Below are 25,495 nucleotides of genomic sequence, written 5' to 3'. Positions count from 1 at the left end.
GTTGAAAGCCATGCTTGTTTTAGATAAACTATGTAGTCCTGTGAAACACTTTAGTTTAAGGAAGGACCCTGCAGGGTAATATTTGTTGTCTCCTTACAGGGATTTGTGAGAGAGCAAGTTGGGCAAGCTGACAAGAGTACTCTTGATGAACGCAATCTGTGTTCTGTTTGTCATCCCAATCTGTCTCCCTTTCATTTGGCGATTTGCGCAAATGCATCCTGGTACTACCCATAGGCGTGTAGCTAAGTCTGTGACCAAAAGGCCCAATGAAGACCTTCCACTGAACCTAGCTGAGGTCATCCAGATTTTCTCTTCTGCACCATATCCGCTTCTGAACTGCCCTCCAGGACCATCACTACATAATCGGCCTGAAAGTGAGAGTGGGTGGAGCAAGGTAAGTGCCTGACAATACCTGCATGGCAGGCTTGCTAGGACCTCTCACACAACACACACCTCACAACCATTTTAGATACACCCATGGGTATGAGGGTACCATAAGCTGTTGGTTGAGTTATATTTATAGTAGGGGTGAGCGGGTTCGGATTTCTGAAATCCGAACCCCCCCGAGCCCCCCCGATCCGAGGCAGATCCGAGTCAGGCTCGACTTTTCCCGACTGACTCGGATCTGAAATCGAGGCAAAACGTCATCATCCCACCTTCCGAGTCTCGCGGGTTTTGGATCCTATATAAGGTACCCGCGTCGGCGCCATTTTCTCACTCGGCTGTGGACAGTGAAGAGGGAGGGTGGGAGTTAGGGCTGGCTGGGCTGTGTAGTGTAGTGTAGTGCAGAGTAGTGTTGTGCTGTGCTGTGCTGCGCTGTGCTGCTGTTGTCCACTACTTCAAAGTCCATAGGGGCTGGCTGTGTTGTGCTGTGCTGCTGTTGTTAATAGGGGCTGTGTCCACTACTTCAAAGTCCATAGGGGCTGGCTGGACTGTGTTGTGCAGTCAGTTCTCCATAGGGGCTGTGTCCACTCCAAAGTCCTGTGCAGTGTCCCAGTCCTAAAGAGGTGCTGTAGTGTTGTCCAGGGGGTGCTCTGTCCATCAGGGGTGCTCCCCCCAAGTGCTAAAAAAATAATATATTTTCTGTGTTTGTGAATTGTGTGTGCAGTAGCCGCACGTGCATCAACAAAGTAGTGCCAAGCGTGCGCCTGTGTCATAAGTAAAGGGCCAGCTGGCTTGACCGTTAAAGGGTGCTGTAACCCCCAAAGTACACTCCAGTCGAAACCCAAAAAAAAAATATTTTCTGTGTTTGTGAATTGTGTGCGCAGTAGCCGCACGTGCATCAACAAAGTAGTGCCAAGCGTGCGCCTGTGTCATAAGTAAAGGGCCGGCTGGCTTGACCGTTAAAGGGTGCTGTAACCCCCAAAGTACACTCCAGTCCAAACCAAAAAAAAAAATATTTTCTGTGTTTGTGAAATGTGTGCGCAGTAGCCGCACGTGCATCAACAAAGGAGCAGCGCCAAGCGTGCGCCTGTGTCATAAGTAAAGGGCCGGCTGGCTTGACCGTTAAAGGGTGCTGTAACCCCCAAAGTACACTCCAGTCCAAACCAAAAAAATATATATTTTCTGTGTTTGTGAATTGTGTGCGCAGTAGCCGCACGTGCATCAACAAAGTAGTGCCAAGCGTGAGCCTGTGTCATAAGTAAAGGGCCGGCTGGCTTGACCGTTAAAGGGTGCTGTAACCCCCAAAGTACACTCCAGTCCAAACCAAAAAAAAAATATTTTCTGTGTTTGTGAATTGTGTGCGCAGTAGCCGCACGTGCATCAACAAAGTAGTGCCAAGCGTGCGCCTGTGTCATAAGTAAAGGGCCAGCTGGCTTGACCGTTAAAGGGTGCTGTAACCCCCAAAGCACACTCCAGTCCAAACCAATAAAAAAATATTTTCTGTGTTTGTGAATGGTGTGCACTGTAGGCGCACGTGCATCAACAAAGGAGCAGTGCCAAGTGTGCGCCTGTATCTCATAAGTAAAGAGCCGGCAGGCTCATTTCTTAAAGGCTGGTGTAACCCACAAAGTGCACTACTCTCCAGCAAAAATAAAAAAATATTTTCTATGTTTGTGTGCGCCTTAGCCGCACGTATATTTCAATATAACATAAATGGAGGACCAAACTTTCTCCGATAAAAATAAAATAGGGAAAGATCAAGAACCACTTCCTCCTAGTGCTGTTGCTGCTGCTGGGAGTTGTTCATCATCCCAGAGAGGAAGTAGGAACACCACTACTTTTACTAAACAATTGACCCTCCAACAGTCTTTAGCGAGGAGGATGAAGTATGACAGCAGTCATCCTGAAGCAAAACGTATAACTGAGGCCTTGACTGCTATGTTGGTGTTAGACGTGCGTCAGGTATCCGCCATTAGTGCAGTGGGATTTAGACAATTGATGGAGGTAGTGTGTCCCCGGTTCCAAATCCCGTCTAGATTCCACCTGCATCCTCAAAGCAGCAGCTACAAGCGTGCGCCTGTCTGTTAAATGGTGATGTAACCCTCAAAGTGCGCTCCACAAACAATAAAAAAATTCTTCCTTTTTTTTCTCTTTGTGAAATATGTGGGCTGTAGCCGCACTTGCATCCTCAAAGCAGCAGCGACAAGCGTGTGTCTGTCTGTTAAAGGGTGGTGTAACCCTCAAAGTGCTCCAAAAAATAAAAAACTATTTTTATTATGTGTTTGTGACTTGTGTGCGATGTAGCCGCATGTGCACCAACACAGTAGCAGCGCCAAGCGTGCGCCTGTGTCATAAGTCAAGGGCCAGTTTGGACATCTGGTCCGGACAGAAGGACGTGCTAACAATTTCTGACAAGTATACTGTCACTGCATATGATATTGTCCTCAAAGCAGCAGTGACAAGCGTGCGTCTGTCTGTTAAAGGGTGGTGTAACCCTCAAAGTGCGCTCCACAAACAATAAAAAAAAATTATTTTTCTGTCTTTGTGAAATGTGTTGACTGTAGCCGCACCTGCATCCTTAAAGCAGCAGTGACAAGCGTGCGTCTGTCTGTTAAAGGGTGGTGTAACCCTCAAAGTGCGCTCCACAAACAATAAAAAAATTCTTTTTTTTTTTTCTGTCTTTGTGAAATGTGTGGGCTGTAGCCGCACCTGCATCCTTAAAGCAGCAGCGACAAGCGTGTGTCTGTCTGTTAAAGGGTGGTGTAACCCCCATAGTGTGCTCCACAAATAATAAAAAAATTCTTTTTTTTTCTGTCTTTGTGAAATGTGTGGGCTGTAGCCGCACCTGCATCCTTAAAGCAGCAGCGACAAGCATGCGTCTGTCTGTTAAAGGGTGGTGTAACCCTCAAAGTGCGCTCCTCAAATAATAAAAAAATTCTTCCTTTTTTTTCTCTTTGTGAAATACGTGGGCTGTAGCCGCACTTGCATCCTCAAAGCAGCAGCGACAAGCGTGTGTCTGTCTGTTAAAGGGTGGTGTAACCCTCAAAGTGCTCCAAAAAATAAAAAACTATTTTTTTTATGTGTTTGTGACTTGTGTGCGATGTAGCCGCATGTGCACCAACACAGTAGCAGCGCCAAGCGTGCACCTGTGTCATAAGTCAAGGGCCGGTTTGGACATCTGGTCCGGACAGAAGGACGTGCTAACAATTTCTGACAAGTATACTGTCACTGCATATGATATTGTCCTCAAAGCAGCAGTGACAAGCGTGCGTCTGTCTGTTAAAGGGTGGTGTAACCCTCAAAGTGCGCTCCACAAACAATAAAAAAAAATTATTTTTCTGTCTTTGTGAAATGTGTGGACTGTAGCCGCACCTGCATCCTTAAAGCAGCAGTGACAAGCGTGCGTCTGTCTGTTAAAGGGTGGTGTAACCCTCAAAGTGCGTTCCACAAACAATAAAAAAATTCTTCTTTTTTTTCTGTCTTTGTGAAATGTGTGGGCTGTAGCCGCACCTGCATCCTTAAAGCAGCAGCGACAAGCATGCGTCTGTCTGTTAAAGGGTGGTGTAACCCTCAAAGTGCGCTCCACAAACAATAAATTTTTTTTTTTTTTTCTGTCTTTGTGAAATGTGTGGGCTGTAGCCGCACCCGCATCCTTAAAGCAGCAGCGACAAGCATGTGTCTGTCTGTTAAAGGGTGGTGTAACCCCCAAAGTGTGCTCCACAAATAATAAAAAAATTATTTTTTTTTCTGTCTTTGTGAAATGTGTGGGCTGTAGCCGCACCTGCATCCTAAAAGCAGCAGCGACAAGCATGCGTCTGTCTGTTAAAGGGTGGTGTAACCCTCAAAGTGCGCTCCTCAAATAATAAAAAAATTTTTCTTTTTTTTCCTGTCTTTGTGAATTGTGTGGGCTGTAGCCGCACCTGCATCCTCAAAGCAGCAGCGTCAAGCGTGCGTCTGTCTGTTAAAGGATTACATCGGTGACAGCATCCAAGTAGGCATGTCAGACAGTCCGTACATGTACTGGCAGGAAAAAGAGGCAATTTGGAGGCCCTTGTACAAACTGGCTCTATTTTACCTGAGTTGCCCCCCCTCCAGTGTGCACTCCGAAAGAGTGTTTAGTGCAGCCGGGAACCTTGTCATCAAAAGGCATAGGAGGTTGCTTCCACAAAATGTGGAGAAGATGATGTTCATAAAAATGAATTATCAACTTTTCCAGGGAGACCAGCCTCCAGAACGTACAGAGGGACCTGTGGTGGTGGATTCCAGCGGGGACGAGTTAATACTCTGTGAGGATGAGGATGTACACAACACTGAAGAGGGTGAGGAATCGGTGGATGAGGAGGATGAAGACGACATCTTGCCTCCGTAGAGCCAGTTTGTGCAGGGCCAGATTAATTGCCAGCTTGTTTTGTGGGGGCCCAAACGAACCAATCATTTCAGCCACAGTCGTGTGGCAGACCCTGGCGCTGAAATGATTGGTTTGTTAAAGTGTGCATGTCCTGTTTATACAACATAAGGGTGGGTGGGAGGGCCCAAGGACAATTCCATCTTGCACCTCTTTTTTTTCTTTGCATTATGTACTGTTTGGGGCCTAGTTTTTCAAACTGCCATCCTGTCTGCCACTGCAGTGTCACTCCTAGATGAGCCACGTGTTTGTGCCTCCCACTCGTGTCGCTTAGCATAGTCATCCATCTACCTCGGTGCAACCTTTTGGACATAAAAACACTATTTTGAGGTGTGAGGTGTTCAGAATAAACTGGAAATGAGTGGAAATTAAGGTTTTTGAGGTTAATAATAGCATAGGAGCAGAAAAATCAACACATTATGTGATTTTAGCTGTTTTTATGCTTTTTAAAAAAAAAAATACAGATCCAAAACACAAAACCCAAAACCCAAAACACGGAAGGGTGGTTTTGGCAAAACCAATCCAGATCCAAAACACGAAGAAAGATCCAGATCCAAAACCAAAACACAAAACACGAAAAGTGGCCTTTGCACACCCCTAATATATATATATGTTATTCCCCCAAGAGAAACTGCCTAATGATGGGGGAGGAAGGGATGAGCCAGATCTCTCCCCATTGGGCTGTAGGTCCTCCCCTCCTGCCCCTGACTAATTTGCTTGGATAATATTGAGAAGATTGGTGGATTGGTACCATCACCTAAACGGGGGGGTTACAGAGAAGCACCACTTTTGGTCCTGCTGGTTGAGGAGACAGGACGTTTATATAAAAAAAACAAGTTCGATTTCTTTTTCAATTCAGATTGGAGCCATTGTAGAGTATATTATTTATTTTCTTTGAAATATCAAAGAGCAGTTTTTCCAGTACATTGTATGGTAATAAACCTTAGTATTCCCTCATGCATTGTGCATTGTAAAATTTTAGTGCCATTCTCCCCAATATTTTGTACTTGTCACCTTTCTTTCACCTTGGCATTCCCCAAGTCCCATGCGCTAATTTTTCTCCCATTGCATTTACCCCTGTCATTAACTCAGAGACCCTGGAAGTTCTTGTCCTTACAGTAACAAAAGAATGCTGGTTTGTGCATTTGTGTAAGTGCACTATAGATCATCAGACACAAAGAAATGAAATTAAATCAAGCTTTAATTGGGATAGCCATGTTTTATTCATTGTGTTATCCGCAGGAGGAGGCAGCCAGCTCAAGGTAAAGACCGAGAGAGGGAACGAGAGAGAAAGGAAATATCTTTTGAAAAGTTGTTTCTTTTCTGATTAAATGGAGATAGTTTCTGACTTCAAAGCAGCTGCTCTTTTTCATGTATTTTGCATGATCAGATGAGATGTGTATTGTTCACTTTCCTCAGTCCACAGGTGGATAATGCAGACAGGCTCCCTCAGCATTCTCAGACACAAGGGATATAGGGACACAGTAACAATACACAATGCACACAGGGATAGAAGTGGGGGTGTCACTGTCTTTCTTTTCAAGCAAAGCAAATAAATGTGTTCTAAGTTCAAGTTCAATAATCTTTCATTGTTTTACACATGGCAGGGTCTCCTGGTGTAATGCTGGTTAATGTGAAAAGCAATGCACTCGCACATAATCGGATCTGTGATGTTTGGAATGCTCTGAAGATGCAACAAAAGTGATGTGTTGCTTATAAAGATCCATAAAACTAATATATGAAATGTTAACACTGTATTATGAAGAGAAAATAACAAGGTTGAACTACATTTCTACTTTCTAAATGAGCAAAATGGGCTCTGTACATTATAAGCCTTGGCAGCAATGGTAGGGGCACTGGATTTCTGAAGAGTAGTGCCGTGGGTATTTTTTTTTTATTTGAAGATGAAGAGTGCTACTGTACAGTCTCCATGTTATACTGTACTTCCAGGGAGGCATCATTCCAGGTACCAAGTTGGCCACCGAGGCTACTACTGCTCATGCATGGCGCCATCTTGTTCATTGTGTTAGAGCACCACAGTGGGAGACACAAGACTTCCATTTAGCTCCTGGAGACCTGAGAGATTATCTGCAATATAGACACTTTCCAGTAATTCTGCACAGTGACTCAGTACCTGTATACACTCACTGGCTGGTGAGCTGTATGACGCCCTGCTCAGCTCCATTCAAGCAAATGGGGCTCGCTCTGGGGCTCGCTACAAAACGGGGCGGCTGTTGATGTTGATTGACAGCTCGCCCGCTTTGTAGGTGGGGAGGGAGGGTGGCTGGATAAACGGAGGCGGCCCTACTGACATCATTCATCATTCATGATGTCAGTAGTGAACTTCCTGCTCTATTAGAGCAGTAAGTTCACTCGGGCTTGAGGGAACAGAGACCCTACCACAAGGGTCTCGTCACAAGCCCAATGGTCACGATAATCACAACCATCGCCAGGCCACTCGCAAAAGCTGTGGGTGGTCACCCACAGCTATGCGAGCAGCCTGGAGGCGGATTTTTTTTTTTTTTTTAAATCCGCCTGATTCAGAGCAAGCGCTCGCAAATAGCGAGCGCCTCTGAATCAGGCCCTTTGTCCACAAGTGTTTCTATGTTTATCCAATTGTATAGATTATGTCACTAGCTAATTTTTCAGGACATAATTCATAATATGCTGAAGTATCTTAGTTACAGAATAGTACAAGGAACCTGTACAGACGTTATTACTAACTATTTGTATGTTTATAAGTGCTGCTCCCTAAATTTCTAAATATGAGGTCTACAATGCCTAAATAATGGCAGAGGTGCTCCCTAGAATATTCTGTACATTATCCAGGAGAAGAAGAAATAAAGTATTCTCTATAATACTGTAGGTCACACATGTTAAGCAGCAAATCACAATAAATATGACCTTTAATTAAGCTGTTTAAAATGCAAAATATAAAACCCACTGTGATGTAAAATTGTATTGGCTGCTAAATATTGTACAGTATGTTGGAATCTGTTTTTGATGAATAATTGTCGTACAAAAGTAAATAAAGGAGTTGATCCTTGGTTGATGTTTATTTCCTGAAAAAGTACCATGTTACAATTGTAATAAATTGTTGTAAAGTTAAGTTACAGAGCTTAGGGCCTGATTCAGGTTGGTTTGCAAGGCTGCGTTCGCACGCAGCCAGCCGATGTTTGCATTCTGCACATGTGTATAAGACGCAGCACGCATGCGCGAACCGGTCACTGCGATTGGGAAGCGATCGCAGTGAGCACGCAGAGTCTTCACATGGTGATTGACAGGAAGTTACCGTTTGAGGATGGTGACGGGGGGTGGTCAGAGAAACGCAGGCGTGCTTAGGCGTTTAAACGCCATTACAGGAGCGTGCATAATTAAGCCCCTGCGATAGCATACGCTGGCAGAATTATAGATGGCGACAGGAAGTTTAGCAGTTTCTGCGGTAGGCTCAGGTCAACCACAATTGTGCGGATGGTTCCGATGTTACTCGATGTTACCGATGTTTTTGCTGACTTGTGGATGCATGCTATGGGAAGTGGGTGGCTTTACACAGTGATGGAACTGTGGTTGTCGTGCGATTGCATTCATTAGCATATTTTCACAGCGAGCAGGGTGCGTGCGAACGCAGCCTTGCAAACCAACCTGAATCAGGCCCTTAATGCAATGTGGTTTGTTACCTAATGGGCATAGGTCCTGCCATTTAATTTAGATCATCAATTCATTTAAAGAGATTTAAGTGTAACCCCAATTCTGTTGCATGTGATAAATTTTTTCATACGTGTCAATATATAGAGAATTGATGTGAAGCCATTGCATCTTTAAATAACGTGTGTAAATTCCACTATAACTAATGGTATGATATGATACATGTTCTTTGTCCCTATTGTTTTAGGTATTCCCCCTTCAACTACATTGAGAAAGCATTGAAGTCTAATTAGATAATATAATTGTCTCATGTACCTATGTCATTGTGGAGTACACTTATGCAATTTGACATAACGGACCAATTGCTACTTCCCTCAGTGAAATTATATCATTATAAAAATTGTTAGAATTAGCAGCAAGGCTCAAATTTTAACCCTGTTATATTCGTTTAGTTGCCACACATATTACACTGCGTCTAATGTCCTTATGCTCCATTATTGCTCTACACACTAATACAGTGGTTCCCAAACTTTTTTGAATAACGGCTCCCTAGAGTATCAGCAGTGTTTTCACGGCACCCCTAAGCCAAAAGTTTGTTATTAAGAAATTCAGAAAATAATGTAGTTAAGTAGTAAAGTGAAGTAGATTGTACTTACTTATGTTCCTTAGGTTCAGTTATGTGGTGGTAGACAGGTTTGCACTTCTGAATCAGGAATTTTTGAGGACCTCTGCGTACTCCGGGGGCTACAGTAGAGGTAATCAATGGTGAGTCACCAACCACCATATTTTTAAACAATAGCCACAGAATAGATGAAGACCTCTTTCTACTCTCACCCCTATCAACATGAATCAAGAATTAAAACCCAGAAACAAAATTCACAAACAGGATTACAATCCTAACGTAATGAAAAGTTCTAGTACAATGAAAAGTTTATCGATGGTATTCATACAAGTCTATAAATCTTCTCCCTAGAGGATGTCCAGGTGTTTTTTCCGTTCCTCAGAAAAGGGTGAGAAGAAATGGAAGTACACCAATAGTGTAGTATGTTTTTAAGAAATATGTCCCATAAGAAAATGCCCAATGTATTGAATAAAGTGATCATAACATACTCACTCTGAGAACCAGAGGTATGCTCCCATAATGGTATCTTTGATGATCATAGGGAGTATCCTCGTATATTGAGTCTTCTCCCTGAAGTATATATATCAGATGATACTCAGAAGAAAGGGGAGAGAAGAAATGGGGGGAAACCAATGGTGTAGTATGTATTTTTTTTATAACAAAGTAATATCTAAGTATGAGGGTAAATGGTCATACTCTACTCACTCTCTAAACCAGAAGTAAACTCTCATAAAGGTATCTTTGTATGAAATGGTCATTATCACGCCAACATGTATAGAAGAAAAAAAGGGGGTGTACCCTACTCACAAAAATTCATGATAAGATGTCTTCATACTGTAGCAGTTTCTTGTCATCTTTAAGGTACTCTTCCGCCTCCTATTTTACCCTTCTGTTACTTGCTCCCCCGGCTTGTATTTCAGTTTTGCTCAATGCACAAGTTTTTAGCTCCTTAGCTGCATCTCCTGCAAAAATAAGAGAGATCTACATCAGGCTTCAAACTGATTCTTACTTCAGAACCGTAGGGTTATGATTATAATGCCGTGCTGGATTAACAAAAGAGCAGCTGTGGTAGTTTCTTATATTTCCCACACATGAAGGAGTTCATCCACGTAGCTACTATACATTATCAATGTCAGACTGGCCAGTTCAGGGGCAGGGTGCAGGCTACACTGCAACAACCAATATTGTCAGAGTGGGTAGGAGGGGAAGAGAGGAAGAAGAGGAAGGTCTCAGATGGATCAATAGATATTGCTGTGCTGTAGTAGATGCTCCTTCAAAGTTCATGCGTCAGCCTATAGGTTCCAAGATCTGAGATCAAAGGGAGGTGAGTAGCACTGGGGATGCATATTGTGAACTGTGGCCTTTGTGGCATAATGTGAACTGGGGGCAGTGGTGGACTGGTGCCCCCCGGGCCGCAGCGTCATGCGGGCCGCTGGCAGTCTGTGTCACTGTGACAGAGCTGCACAGTGTGTGTAGCGCTGACCGGACGGAGTTCGGTCAGCGCTGCACAAGTGATAAACACACAGCCGCCGGCAACGGCAACTGTGTGTTTGTTTTGATCAGCAGCCAATGAGAGTCTGTCAGACTCTCATTAGCTGCTGTTGCACCAACTGCAGGAGCCACTCCATCTTCCAGCTCCCGCAGTGGGTAATGGAAGAGGCGTCATGATGTCTCTCCCATAATGCAGAGCGGCCCAGCCCTTGAAGGACAGATGGAGGAGCAGATGGCGATGGTGGGAGCGGGGATTGAGGTAAGTGTTTTTTTTTTATTACGTGTGTCTACTGGGGGAAGGGTTGGCACTACAAGGGGGAGACCACTACTGGGGGCACTATAAGAGAGAGGGACTACTACTGGGGGCACTACAAGAGGGAGACCACTACTGGGGGCACTACCAGGGGGAGATCACTACTGGGGGCACTACAAGGGGGAGATCACTACTGGGGGCACTACAAGGGGAGGTAACTACGGGGGGGCACTACAAGGGGGGACCACTACTGGCAGCACTGCAAGGAGGAGACCACTACTGGGGATTATTACTGGGGGCACTTCAAGGGGGGGACTACAACTGGGGGGACTACTACTGGGGGCACTACAAGGGGGGACTACTACTACAAGGTGGGACTACTACTGGGAGCACTACAAGGGGGACTACTACTACTAGGGACACTACAAGGGGGAACTACTACTACTAGGGGCACTACAAGGGGAGGGGTGAAGCACTAGGGGCACTGCATAGGGGGGAGTGGACTACCACTAGGGGCACTGCACCGAGGGACCACTGCTGGGGACTCTATAAAAAGGACAATACTGGGGGTAATGCATAGCGGGGAGACTACAGCTGGGGCCACTATTTAAGGGGCACTGCATAAGGGTTACCACTATTGGGGGCACTGCATGGGGGGTGGACTGCTACTGGGGGCACTATATAAGGGGCACTGCATAGTGGGTACCACTACTGGGGGCACTATATAAGGGGCTTACTACTGGAAGCACAAGGGGCACTGCACAGGGGGACCACTACTAGGGGCACTGTATAAGGGGCACTGCATAGGAGGGATCACTACTGGGGGCACTACTGGAGACCTGCATAAGGGGGTCCTCTCCTGTGGCACAAGGGGGGCACTGGGCTTCCCCATATCTTTATTTTTACTTTACATTAATCCCATATGGACCCGCCTCCTCCCTGGGACACTTGAGGGGGGGTGGGGGGTGCTGTAGCATGCACGTTCTTCGGGCACCCTGGCTACACGCTATTCCTCTGCCAGGGCCACCTGCATGCATTTGCCCCCCAGGCTAAAATTTGCCAGCCAGCCCCTGACTGGGGGGCACAGTGATATGATATGGACTGGGACACTGTGTGGCATAATATTAACAATGGGCACTACAGTGTGGCATAATTTGTACTGGGACACTGTGGCATAATGTTAACAGGGGCACTGCATGGCATTATGTGAACTGGGGGTACTGGGTATCATGATTTGAATGGAGGATACTGTGTGGCGTGATGTGAACTGGAGGCACTGTGTGGCATGATGTGGGGACACTCTGTGGGATAATGTGAACTTGGGGCTTTGTGTGGCATAATGTAAACTGTGGGTTCTGTGTGGCATAATGTTATCTAGGGGCACTACAGTGTGTTCAACATATTTGATGTGCTGGGAGTATTTACATATTATAATTTTTAAAATCATCAGTATATCATTTTGACAATTTTATTAGTAGGGGCCCCAACAAATTAGTAGCCCTGGGGCCCTCCACAAACCTTAATATGGCTCTGGTATGGGAGCTAATATTGCTCAGTTATATGCAAATATTATTTATTATAACATACTGTAGAGAGGACCCTGTTTCTGGAAGATGAACAATTTGCTCAACATATCAAACATTGTTATACAGTATGTATGTGGTTGACATTTTTTTTTTTAATCTGATGAGAGAAGTTTAATATACATGCTGGTGCTATTTCATTTATAGTGGAAATGGAGGTGACTCACTTTTGGATGTGTTGGTGTCTATAGCAGAAAATAGAAAACAGAAACATTTATGTGGGAAACCAAGATATAAGCACAATATGGTTTCATCCTTCGGGAACTACTGTATTAAGGGTTTACTATCGAGTCAACTAATTAGAGCTGAAAGGATATTTTGAGATGGTGTAAAATATGGGAAGAGAGGTGTTGAAATCATTGATGCCCTTATATAGAAGGGTTAAAAAGAGAAGATGTTGGGAAAATGTAAGAAGTTTAATATCAAAGGCGTTATTATTACAGGAGAATACATTGGTGGTAGGAAACAAGAGAACTCCATGTATAAGCGGTAATTACTAATTTACCTAATATAAAGCAGATAATATACTGTATAAATCACAATTTGGGACATATCTTTGTATCATTAACGGTACTCTTGTTTCCCGACCAACAGAGGGAAAAAAAACACCAAATATGTGACAAAGCAGGAATATGTACTTCTTGAAACATCAAATGAAGGTTTAACAAACATAAATCTAATATTAGAACATTCAGGGCCTAATTCAACGAGGATCGCAGCTGCTAATGTGCATGCAATTGGCCGATTGTTGAGTACTGCGCATGCGTATGCTTCGCAGTGTCAGTGCGCGTGCGTGAACCGGCCACTGCGAACGGGACTGTGATTACAGTGATTAGTCAGAACCCCATGGCAGAGTGATTGACAGGAAGTACCGTTTGTGGGTGGTGATGGGGGGCTGGTCAGCAAAACGCAGGCGTGCCAGTGCGTTTGAATGCCATTGAATGGGAATGCATAAATTATTCACTGCGATGCCGTACGCAGCCTGAGTACTCATAGCGTGCGAGGAGGTTAGCAATTCCTGGGAAAAGTCAGAGATTGTGCAAGTGTGCATGAGGCTGTGATGGTACTCGATGTTACCGATGGTGTCGCAGTCTTGCTAAGGATTACAGAAGTGTGTAAAGTAAAGTGGCGTCCTGATGTTGTACTGCGACGGCATAGTGATCGCAATGGATTAGCATACTATCGCAGTGAGACTACGTGCATAATCTCTATTGCGATCGCAGTTGTGATCTGTAATGAATCAGGCCCTCAGTCTGGACAACAAAAATTGTCAAGCAGATAGATTTTTTTTTTTTTAAAGACTTAGGCAGAATGTATTACAATTTCAATTGCAGATATTGGAGATAACAGTACTTAGAAGGGAAGCAGTTTGGATGATACATTAAGTACATTGCATCCGGTATTGAAATTATATTTTGAAGTAAAAGTTTCCTGTGTACTCATACGTCATGTCTATAATTTATGGTAATAGGCAGTTTTGCTTTTGTCTGTATTTTATCATTTGTTGGATTAAAATACTTTGTCATTGTGTGATAATATCATCGGAACCACTTGATCTCTGAATACCATGCTTAATATATTCTAAATATGACAAATACTCGTATTATTGCAAAATATCTACAGTATATATTAAAATCGACTGCTGTTAAAAATGATGTCATGAAATGACAGTTGGTCTGACCTCTGACCCTCATTCCAGTAATGATCATTTAGTAGTCAAAGATTATGATTGCTAAATAATAAATAAATATAAAATGTCCACTGTAGTGGTATTGAGCTGTAACTGACAAAGATATTTGCCATCTTCAACCTATATATAATTGAACTTCACCCTCTGTGATTGAACAAGAAGATTGTATTACTGGAACTTTACACTTCTGCAAACTTATTTTGCCACACATTTTGATTTGCACAAAATTTCTCCTCACCTTTGCTCATATTTACATTTACTACTATTCTTAGGTAACATACAGTATAAATAAGCAAAACAATTCTGCGAAGTTTGAGAACGAGTTTCATCCAGCTCTGACACCGCAAATTACTAGAGATGTGTGACGACCCCTGTGTTTTTGTTTTTGTTTTGGATCTGTATCTGCTTTCTGTTTTGGATCTGGATTTGGTTTTGCCAAAACCGCCCTTGCATGTCTTGGTTTTGGATATGTAATCATAAGAACAGCTGGAATCAAGTGATTTGGGCCTGTTTTTGTTCATGCAATATTATTAACCTCAATAACATTAATTTTCAGGCAGTTTTGACCATCTCACAGGTCACAATATATTTCATACAGTTTATGCCAAAAGGTTACACCAAGCTAGCTGGCTGACTAAGCGCCAGCAGTGAGTGTCACAAACATGTGGCAGTTCTGCTTCCAACATAGCACATCCAGGAAACAGAGTGGCACTGCAGTGGCAGACAGTATGGCAGTTTAATAAACTACTAAAACACACTAAGGGTATGGCCTGCAGCATCACAGTACTTGTGTTATGGATACACACTGGGGTACGGCCTGAGGCATCACAGTACTTGTGTTATGGATACACACTGGGGTACGGCCTGAGGCATCACAGTACTTGTGTTATGGATACACACTGGGGTACAGCCTGAGGCATCACTGTACTTGTGTTATGGATACACACTGGGGAACAGCCTGAGGCATCACAGTACTTGTGTTATGGATACACACTGGGGTACGGCCTGAGGCATCACAGTACTTGTGTTATGGATACACACTGGGGTACGGCATGAGGCATCACAGTACTTGTGTTATGGATACACACTGGGGTATGGCCTGAGGCATCACAGTACTTGTGTTATGGATACACACTGGGGTACAGCCTGAGGCATCACAGTACTTGTGTTATGGATAAACACTGGGGTACGGCCTGAGGCATCACAGTACTTGTGTTATGGATACACACTGGGGTACACCCTGAGGCATCACAGTACTTGTGTTATGGATACACACTGGGGTACAGCCTGAGGCATCACAGTACTTGTGTTATGGATACACACTGGGGTACAGCCTGAGGCGTGACAGTAGTTGTGTTATGGATACACACTGGGGTACAGCCTGAGGCATCACAGTACTTGTGTTATGGATACACACTGGGGTACAGCCTGAGGCATCACAGTACTTGTGTTATGGATACACACTGGGGTACAGCCTGAGGCATCACAGTACTTGTGTTATGGATACACACTGGGGTACGGCCTGAGGCATCACAGTACTTGTGTTATGGATACACACTGGGGTATGGCCTGAGGCATCACAGTACTTGTGTTATGGATACACACTGGGGTACAGCCTGAGGCGTGACAGTAGTTGTGTTATGGATACACACTGGGGTATGGCCTGAGGCATCACAGTACTTGTGTTATGGATACACACTGGGGTACAGCCTGAGGCGTGACAGTAGTTGTGTTATGGATACACACTGGGGTACAGCCTGAGGCATCACAGTACTTGTGTTATGGATACACACTGGGGTACAGCCTGAGGCATCACAGTACTTGTGTTATGGATACACACTGGGGTACAGCCTGAGGCATCACAGTACTTGTGTTATGGATACACACTTGGGTACGGCCTGAGGCATCACAGTACTTGTGTTATGGATACACACTGGGGTATGGCCTGAGGCATCACAGTACTTGTGTTATGGATACACACTGGGGTACAGCCTGAGGCGTGACAGTAGTTTTGTTATGGATACACACTGGGGTACGGCCTGAGGCATCACAGTACTTGTGTTATGGATACACACTGGGGTACAGCCTGAGGCGTGAGAGTAGTTTTGTTATGGATACACACTGGGGTACAGCCTGCAGCATCACTGTACTTCTGTGGATTCACTGGGGTACAACCTAAAGCAACAACAAAAAGTAAAGCCCCAGCACTCAGAATGAAATCAGCAATAAGATTTGGAAAACTACATGGTGGTAGATAATTCAGAGATCTCAGTTGCATATATTTGCAAAAATATGGCTGAGCCTCCAGGCCACGTCATGGCGTCTCTGATACCGGTCCATATCGCTTGGTCAGAGTCTGGGGTGCAGAACCCCAAAAAAGCTGGAGAAGGCCAGCCACCCCAGTGAAGCACACCAGTGAGAGACTAAAGTGTTAGTATGTGTTAATAAGAATAAAACGAAAATGTGTTAATAGGTGATACATAGGTGAAAGGTGTAATTAAAATGCTATAAAAATATAAAGAAATATGTTAAAGTGCTAAATAAAGTGTAAAAGTGTGCCACCCCAGAGCAGCCCAGCCACACCAACCCCGGGGGGGGGGGGGCACCGCACCCCAAACTCATCCCCAAAACTGATAACTACATTCAATTTTGGTCATACAATTGCCCAATATAGGAGACTTAGCCATATTTTTGCAAATATATGCAACTGAGATCTCTGAATTATCTACCACCATATAGTTTTTCAAATCTTATTGCTGATTTTATTCTGAGTGCTGGGGGATCACTTTTTTTTTCTTGTATAGACTAACCCAGTGTTGGCTAACCTTGACACTCCAGCTGATGTGGAACTATATATCCCAGCATGCCCTGCCACAGTTTTAGCATGCCCTAATAGCAAAACTGTAGCAGTGCATGCTGGGTTATGTAGTTCCATAAAAGCTGGAGTGTCAAGGTTAGCCAACACTGGACTAACCACTCCCTTACATGCACCCGAGTGATATTACTGAAGTGATTGAGCAGCTACCAACATGTACTGTATTGCTGTACAGCCTGAAGCTTCAGAATACTTCTATGGATACACTGGGATACTGCAGCATCACAGTACTTGTGTTAGAGATACACTCGCGTACAGCACAAAAAATATATATATATTTTAACTTAAGTTTTTTTTTTATTTTATTTACTCTTTTTTACTTTTTTCATACTTTTTTTAACCTTTTTTTTTTCTTTTTTAAACCTTATTTTTTTATAATTTTTTTATTTACTTTTTTATAACTTTTTTTTTTTTCAACACTGGGGCAAATGGACACCGGACAGGAGCATCATCAGCACTATAGCAGATGGACAGCGAATAGGTGCATCGTCAGCACTATAGCAGATGGACACCGGATAGGTGCATTGGCAGCACAGGAGCAGATGTACACTGGACAGGTGTGTCGGCAGCACTGGTGTGGATGGACACCGGAAAGGTGCATCGCCAGCACTGGTGTGGATGGACACCGGACAGGTGCATCACCAGCACCGGAGTTGATGGACACCGGACAGGTGCATCGGCAGCATTGGAGTGAATGGACACAACACAGCACTGAGCACAGGAGCAGCCACTGGAATGCATAGATGGAGCACAGTACAGCCCGTGGATGGACACAGCACAGCCCCTGGACAGACAGTACAGCCCCTGAATGGACAGCACAGACCCTGGATGGACACAGCACAGCGCCTGGATGGACAGCACAGCCCCTGGATGCAGTGGCGTAACTATAAATTTTGCTCCCCATGCCAAAAAAGTTTCAGGCGCCCCCCCCCCAAAGATCAAACACACCCAAAGACAATGTTTAAGGTGTGTGGTTACATGATACAGCAACGTGCTTTACACATTATGACAGACTAAGTAATGCCACTTATAACATAGTGTGCCACACCGGAAGGCCCCTTACAAGACATTATGCCACACAGCAATGCCTCTTACACATGCCACACAATAATGCCACGTATAACACATAATGACATACAGTAAAGCCCTTATAACAAATTTATGCCATGCTGTAATGCCCCTATTTCACATTATGCCACACTGTAATGCCACATACAACACAATATGCCATACATTAATGCCACATACAACACATTATGCCACACAGTAATGCCCCTTACACATTATGCCACACAGTAATGCCCCTAATAGCACATTGTGCACACAGTAATGCCAAATACACATTATGCCAAACAGTAATGCCCATTACATCCCACCCTGACAGATCTACTTCACCAACCCTCCTCTCTGCTGTCAGTCTGTCACCTCAGCCCATTTTAGCAGTGCCCCCTGTAGTTGTGCCCAGTAGTTGCCCCCTGTAGTTGCCCTCAGTAGTGAGCCCCCTGTAGTTGCCCCCAGTAGTGAGCCCCCTGTTGTTGCTCCCAGTAGTGAGCCCCATGTAGTTGCCCCCAGTAGTTGCCCCCTGTAGTGCGCCCCCTGTAGTTGTCCCCAGTAGTGAGCCCCCAGTAGTGAGCCCCCAGTAGTTGCACCTAGTTGATCAAATTGTGATCCCCCTGTAGTTGCCCCCAGTAGTGAGCCCTCTGTAGTTGCCCCCAGTAGTGAGCCCCCTGTAGTGAGCCCCTTGTAGTTGCCCCCAGTAGTGAGCCCACTGTAGTTGCTCTCCCCCCTTGTGCACACACAAACACACACAAAAAAGAAAGAAAAAAAAAACACTTACCTTTATCCCTGCTCCAGTGCTGCTGCTGTCTATACCCTGGCCTCCGCTCCTCGGCACTATGGGAGTGACGTCATGATGTCACTCCCATAGTGCTCTGTGGGACCCAGAAGACGGAGCTCACTCCTGAGCTCCGTCCCCGGCGTCTGCTCCTCGGCACTATGGGAGTGACGTCATGACGTCACTCCCATAGTGCCCTGCGGGACCCGGAAGATGGAGGGAGCCCCATCCTCCGGCTGCCGCGCTGGGGTTTGAATAGGAGAAGGGCGCCCGCTGGTAACACACTCAGCGGGTGCCCGGCAGATGGAGCTTGCAGGGGGTGCGACCGCACCCCCTGCACCCTCCGTAATCATGGGAGTTCCGCCACTGAGTGGCGTAACTACTGCCCCCGTCGACCCCATGCTACCCAGCGCCTCCAAGCCACAGTGAGGGCTGCGGGGGCAGTAGTTATGCCACTGCCTGGATGGACGCAGCACAGCCCCTGGAGGGACTCAGCACAGCCCACAGCTAAGCCACACAGCAGAGTACAGCACAGCTGGAGTGAAGCAAATAGCGCCGATCACAGCGGGAAGGGTTTTATATGCAATCCAAAACCTGCGAAACTCCGACGCCAGGATTTATGACATTTTGCCTCGTTTTGGGAACTAAGGCCCTGATTCAGAGCCAGACGCTCTGACAGAGCGCTTGCTCTGAATCAGGGTGTCTTTTTTTTTTGTATGGAGCCACCCACAGCTAATGCGAGCGGCAAGGATGATGGTCGCGATGGTCAAGACCATCGCGACCATCGGGCTTGTGACGAGACCCTTGTGGTAGGGTCTCGTGGCCACAAGCCCTAGAGAGCTTTCGGCTCTCTAACAGAGCCGAAAGCTCTCCCACTGACATCACTTGTGATTTCAGTGGGGCCGCCCTCAGACGGTAGGCGTTCTCATGGGAATGCCTCCGTCTGGGCAGCCACCCCCCCCGGCCTGCCCACCCAAGGGGCGTGCTGTCACTCAACTACGACAGTACGTCCCCTTTGGTGCGAGACCCGGAGCGACGGATTGCCAATCGCTATCCGGGTCTCGCGCATGCGCACGATGGAGCAGGCTCCGTCGTGCACGTGCGCTCTGGGCCACCATCGACCCGGTTGCAAGCACTCAGCGCTTGCGACTGGGTCTGAATCAGGCCCTAAGTCTGGCGGGAAACCCCGAGCTGGACTCTGATCACCCTCGGATCTTGTATGTTCAGTTGGGTCCGGTTCTTAGAGAACCGGATCTGCTCATCGCTACAAATTACTAGTTGAAAAAAGGATGAATTTAAGAGAGAGAAACACAATCTGGGTGGCTTATTGAAAAATATCCAAATTTGGATTTTCATCTTAATTGCAATATAAGTTACAGTTTTGCATGATGAAATACTTGGCACTATCCAGGGGATTAAAGACATAGGGCCTGATTCAGAGCCGTTTGTTACCAGCAGTACGCTCGTTGCGTTCCGATGTTGACTAACCGCGCATGCGTCGGTGTAACACTGCGCATGTGCGTACGGCAGATTGCGAGCTTTTTTGGTCTCGTTCGTCAAATAGCGTACAGGAAGTGACATGTCAAATGTGATTGACAGAACAGGGCGTTTTTGGGCGTTGACGGGGGTGGAGATGGAAAAACGCAGGCGTGGTGAAGCGTTTTTGGGGCGTACATACATTATCAGATGCGAACGTCAAATGTGTTCGTACCAACTCATACGTCACTGGATGATCCTCTTTCCGTTCAAAATGCTCGCACAACTTAGAGTCTGGATTACTCGACCACATTGGCGATGGCCTTCTCCTCCGTCCCGGCACTCCACGATGTAGCATCGATTAATCACGGCTTGTCAGAAAATCAATTAGTGTTGGATTGAAAACCGGCTTGGTATGTGTTTTGAAATCAGTTTTTTGGGTTAGCACAAAACCGTACGCAGGTGGAAATCATAGCTGCTAATGTCAGGATTACACAATCAATTTGCGTACATTTGTGGGGGTTTATTTTGGGCTTAATTTTTGGTTTTTGGCCTATTGTAACAATAATGTCATCATGTTTGTGTTTTTTTGGCCATTTTGCTTTTGCCTGGTGAATTTGCATCCTTATGTAAATTTTCAAACGTTCCTTAAAGAGCCCTTTTTTATTTTCATGTAAAATGTTGTTGTTGCGCGTTTTTGCCTTGTGGGCCAGGATAAAATGTAAACCATTTTTACAATAATGTCAGAATACAAAGTCGTACATTTTTTGAAAATTTATTGCTATAAAAAAACAATTTCATGCACATATTTTACACAAACATTTTTTGCAGTGTTCATTCCAAAATATTTAATAATTGTGCAAACATAAAAGTTTTTGGAAACGTAAAGCTAAAAATTAAAAACAATTCACAAGAAAGGAGAGGGAAGTTTTGGCCAGAAAGGAATATGAGGCAAGCACAGAAGGAGTGTGGGAAAAGTAGCCAGTGCTGTCAACGTTTTTTCCCCCGTTTGGCTGGGGGAGGGAGGGCGCCAGACCGGGTCCGGGATGTCATCGGGCTGGCCTGTCCAGAGGCAGATGTTGTGGCCTCTGGACTAGGCATAGGGCTAGGCACATTTGGAGGATTGGCTGATGTTGTGCCAAAGGTGGAGGATCCTGATGTTCCGGCAGGAAGGGAGGTCGGCTCCACCATGTGCTGGCGAACGAGCTGCTCCAGGGCATTGGCGATGCGGATGTTGGCCCTGGTATTTTCCGCCAGGGCCTGACCAATGGTCATGTTGGCCGCAGCATTTTGCTCCAGGGCCTCAGCCACCCGTACCAGACTGGCGTCCATCCTCTGCAGAATCTCCGTATGGAAATCTGATTTAAAATTGAGTTCTGTGAGGAGAGACACTGCCTGCGAGGGGGATTGCCCTGGACTGGCTTCTGCAGGGTCCTCAGCCGGATGTACTGGTTCCTCCCCTGCAGAGCCAGCAGAAATTCTGCGGCCAAGGCTTCCCTCTGGAGCAGACTCATCCGCCTGTGTCTCTGTTGGAAAAATGAGAAAAGACTCACATTAGAATCTACATATTGGCCCAATAACATTTCAGAGTTGGTGACATCACAATATTTACCTTGGACAACATGAGGAGCCGCAAAGTCTGGCATGTCCGTATCCATGTTGGACACGCCAAACACCTCCACAGCCTGCACACCCCTGTGCCAGCTCTTCTAAATCATTCAACTCCAATGACACAGGGGTGGGACCCCCACCTGTCCCCCTTGCATGCCTAGCCCTGTCCACCAGTTTTTGCTTCAGGCGATATTTGAAGTCGGCCCATCTGTGGGTGAAATTGGAACCATTATCCTTTTGTTTTAAATGGCTTTTGGTTTTAGGGGGGGTCAAGTGTTTACTTACCGCCGTTTTACATCCCGGGCTAGACAGACATAATCACACACCCTATTGACAGCAACGGCTACCTCCTCCCACATTCTCCACTTCTGGCTTGCACTCATATTCCTGTCTGCCTGTGGCAGGATGTCCACACACTTCTGAACCAAAACCTCCATCTCCTTTCTTGTGAATTGTGACTGCCTTTTCTTTTTGCCAGCTTTGGCCGGAATACTGGGCCCAGCAGCCTCTTCCATGTCATCCTCCTCACCTATTTGTTTAAATGTTGAGAATTGTAAACTTCACAACTTGCACTATATTATGTTTCAAATTAATCATTGTTTCCAAATGCCTGAAATACTTACCGCAAGACTGTTGCCCATTGTTTCCCTGGTCTGTAGCCATGTCTTAGCTCAAAACAAGAAATACACCAGAATTTTTGGTTTGGCTCGTGACGTATTTATACATGCGTCCTTATTTTTCGGCCGCATCATTGTTTGTGCGTTCCTATGATCCCTCCTTAATTTGTGCGGGAAACTAAACACTATTTATGGCATGGGGCGTCTCGAGTCGAGGTGGCGTTTGTTGATTGTTGTAGGTTACGTTGGTCGGAGTTGATTGTTGGCGGGTTTTGGAGTTGGCGTTGGTGGGAGTAGTTTTTGTTTGCTAAATTTTTTTTTTTTTTTCCGTTCGCATTTTTTCTGTTGGTTTTGTTTTTGGCATTTCTTTATTTGGTAAGTTTTTGGCAGTCTAACTTTTGTTCAATTTGTGTCTCCTTCTTTTCCTGATTTTTTTTACGTTATTTTTTCGTAATTTCATCTTTGTTAGGTTTTTTTTTGGCTCTGCCCCAAAGACCTTTTGATCCGGAATCTTATATATTATCTATTGGTAAGTTCATTTTTTCACTTGGTTAGTAAATGTTCATGTTTGTATTTATGCCACTTTGTTGGACCTTACACTTGTAACCTTTGTTTTTCTTAGTCAGAAATGTTTCTAAAATGTTGTGCTTTTCTAGCTGCGTTTTTTTGAACTTGGATTTGCGAAATAATTAGCGCATTTTAAACTGCTTCTATTTTGACTGGTATTTGCGAACTAATTAGCGCATTTTTAACTGCTTCTATTGTGACTGGTATTTGCTAACTAATTAGCGCATTTTTAACTGCTTATTCAGACCCGTTAAATTGTTTTTGTTTTCCCTTTAGCATTTTTTTGCGTGCATTTGGCCCCAATTTGACGTAGTCTGCGCAATGTCGTTTTGCTCTTTGGGCAAATGTGTGTTTCTCCCCTTTTATGTTTTGTCTTGCACCAAATTTTGAAAAAGAAATGCCCAGCATAAATTGTTGTATTTTTATATTGTGATACTTTACAGTTTGCACGTATCATGACAATGCCCCGGCATGTAAGCATCAATGGATGGTATCATCAAGCTAAGTAAACTCATTTTTTGGGGGGGGTTAAAAAGCCTTACATTCAAATCTTGCCATTTCAGGTTGATCTGGGTCGGATTGTTCTGGCCATGCTCTCGGAAGCCGACCAACCTCAATCTCGTCCCAGGCGTAGGCATCGTAGGCGTGCAAGGCCCCAGATATTTTGAACACGTGTCACCCTTTTTGGAATGCCCGATGATGAGGTTTTAAGACGCTACCGTCTTCCTCCCAAAATCATCATAGACACTCTCTCATTAATAGAGAGTGATCTTGAGCGGCAAATTGACAGTCCTACAGCAATACCACCACTTACGCAATTTATGGCAGTGTTACATTTCTGTGCCTCAGGATCGTTTCAAACAACGGTGGGAATAGTGGCGGGCATCTCACAATCCTCCTTTTCCCGGATCCTGAGGGCAGTGATGGAGGCACTTTTCAAGCACCTCCATCATTTTATTCAAATGCCTTTGGATATGGGTGCCCTTAGTGTGGCCAAGGCCAATTTTTACCAAATAGCTGGCTTCCCACACATCATAGGGGTTGTGGATGGTACTCACATACCACTTCAGCCTCCAGCACGGCTGGAGGCCATATTTCGCAACCGGAAACACTATCACTCCCTGAATGTAATGGTGGTATGTGATGCCTCCCTCCAGATCCTGTTCCTGAATGCAAAATTACCAGGAAGTGCACATGACTCATTCGTCATCCGGCAATCAGGGATATGGCACAAATTTACCAACCTACAAGCTGGTGATACATGGCTTCTGGGTAAGTGGAGACCTTTAGTACATAACAATGTTAAGCTTGATACACAGTGATCCTGATATTGTCACTTCTTTTTCACAGGAGACAGTGGCTACACTTGCACACCCTGGCTGCTCACTCCTTATTTGGCTCCCACACCAGGGCCACAAAGTAATTTTAATGCCGCACTTACAGCCACCAGGCAAGTGGTGGAGCGCTGTATCGGCCTTTTAAAAGGCCGATTCAGATGCCTCCACCGCTCTGGTGGCGAGCTCATGTATTTGCCGGATATGATTTCGAAAATTGTGGTCCTGTGTGGGATATTTCACAACATCGCCATAAGGAGTGGTGTCCCAATGCTGCCAGAGGATGCCTTACCTGAGGATGGCCCCCCCGAGGTTGGTCGGAGGTCAGTATGTTGGGGGGCCATATGCGATGATGTGGTGGCCAGATATTTTAGGTAATTATTGTCAAAACAACAGTGTTTAGACACAATGTGGTACGGTTTGTTTGAGAACATCTAATTATTATTTTTTTTTTTCTCCATCTTCTGTTTGTTTTCATAATCTTTGGGACTCCAACGATGACTACTTCCTGCTACCCTTAAAAAACCTTCATGTGGAAACTTTGGGAATATATTATGGAACCCATATTGCAACGCCACATTTGTGGAATCATGTTGGCATGGTCCTTCGTCAACCAGTTCTTGATTTTTTGTGTTTTTTTTTAGTTTTTGGTATGTGTTGTATTTATGATTATCACTATGTGTTTTGTTTGTGAGTGACCACTTTGTTATTTTAGTTATGTTGTGAATAAATGTCTTGAGAGTGTAATTTTGTTCCTTTTTTTGCCCATTACAAGCAAGTGTAACCAGGTTCACACACGTTACATTTGCCTAAGGGGTAATCCAGTAATGACGCAAGTTGAGCTAAAATGTAAGATGTTTTCTGGGTCCAAACCAACACCCAAAGGAATCCTGTACAATCAGTTGGCTTCGTAATATCGGCCTAAGCAGCTTGCCCCCCAAATAGGAACATGTAAAATGTAGTAATATATAATTTGTACAACACCAAAAAAGGGAAATTAGATTGTTACTGTTAGGTGTTTCTTGTGCCTGTTTTCCTAAAAAATACAACACACAATCTTAGTGTCAATAATTGCAAATCCGTGCTGGAATAGTCTACTTATGTCAGT

The sequence above is a fragment of the Taudactylus pleione genome, unplaced genomic scaffold, assembly GCF_031769625.1.
Source record: "Taudactylus pleione unplaced genomic scaffold, aTauple2 ptg000270l, whole genome shotgun sequence".
Classification (NCBI taxonomy): domain Eukaryota; kingdom Metazoa; phylum Chordata; class Amphibia; order Anura; family Myobatrachidae; genus Taudactylus; species Taudactylus pleione.
The sequence above is the reverse complement of the archived record's forward strand: the minus strand, read 5'-3'. Positions refer to the sequence as shown.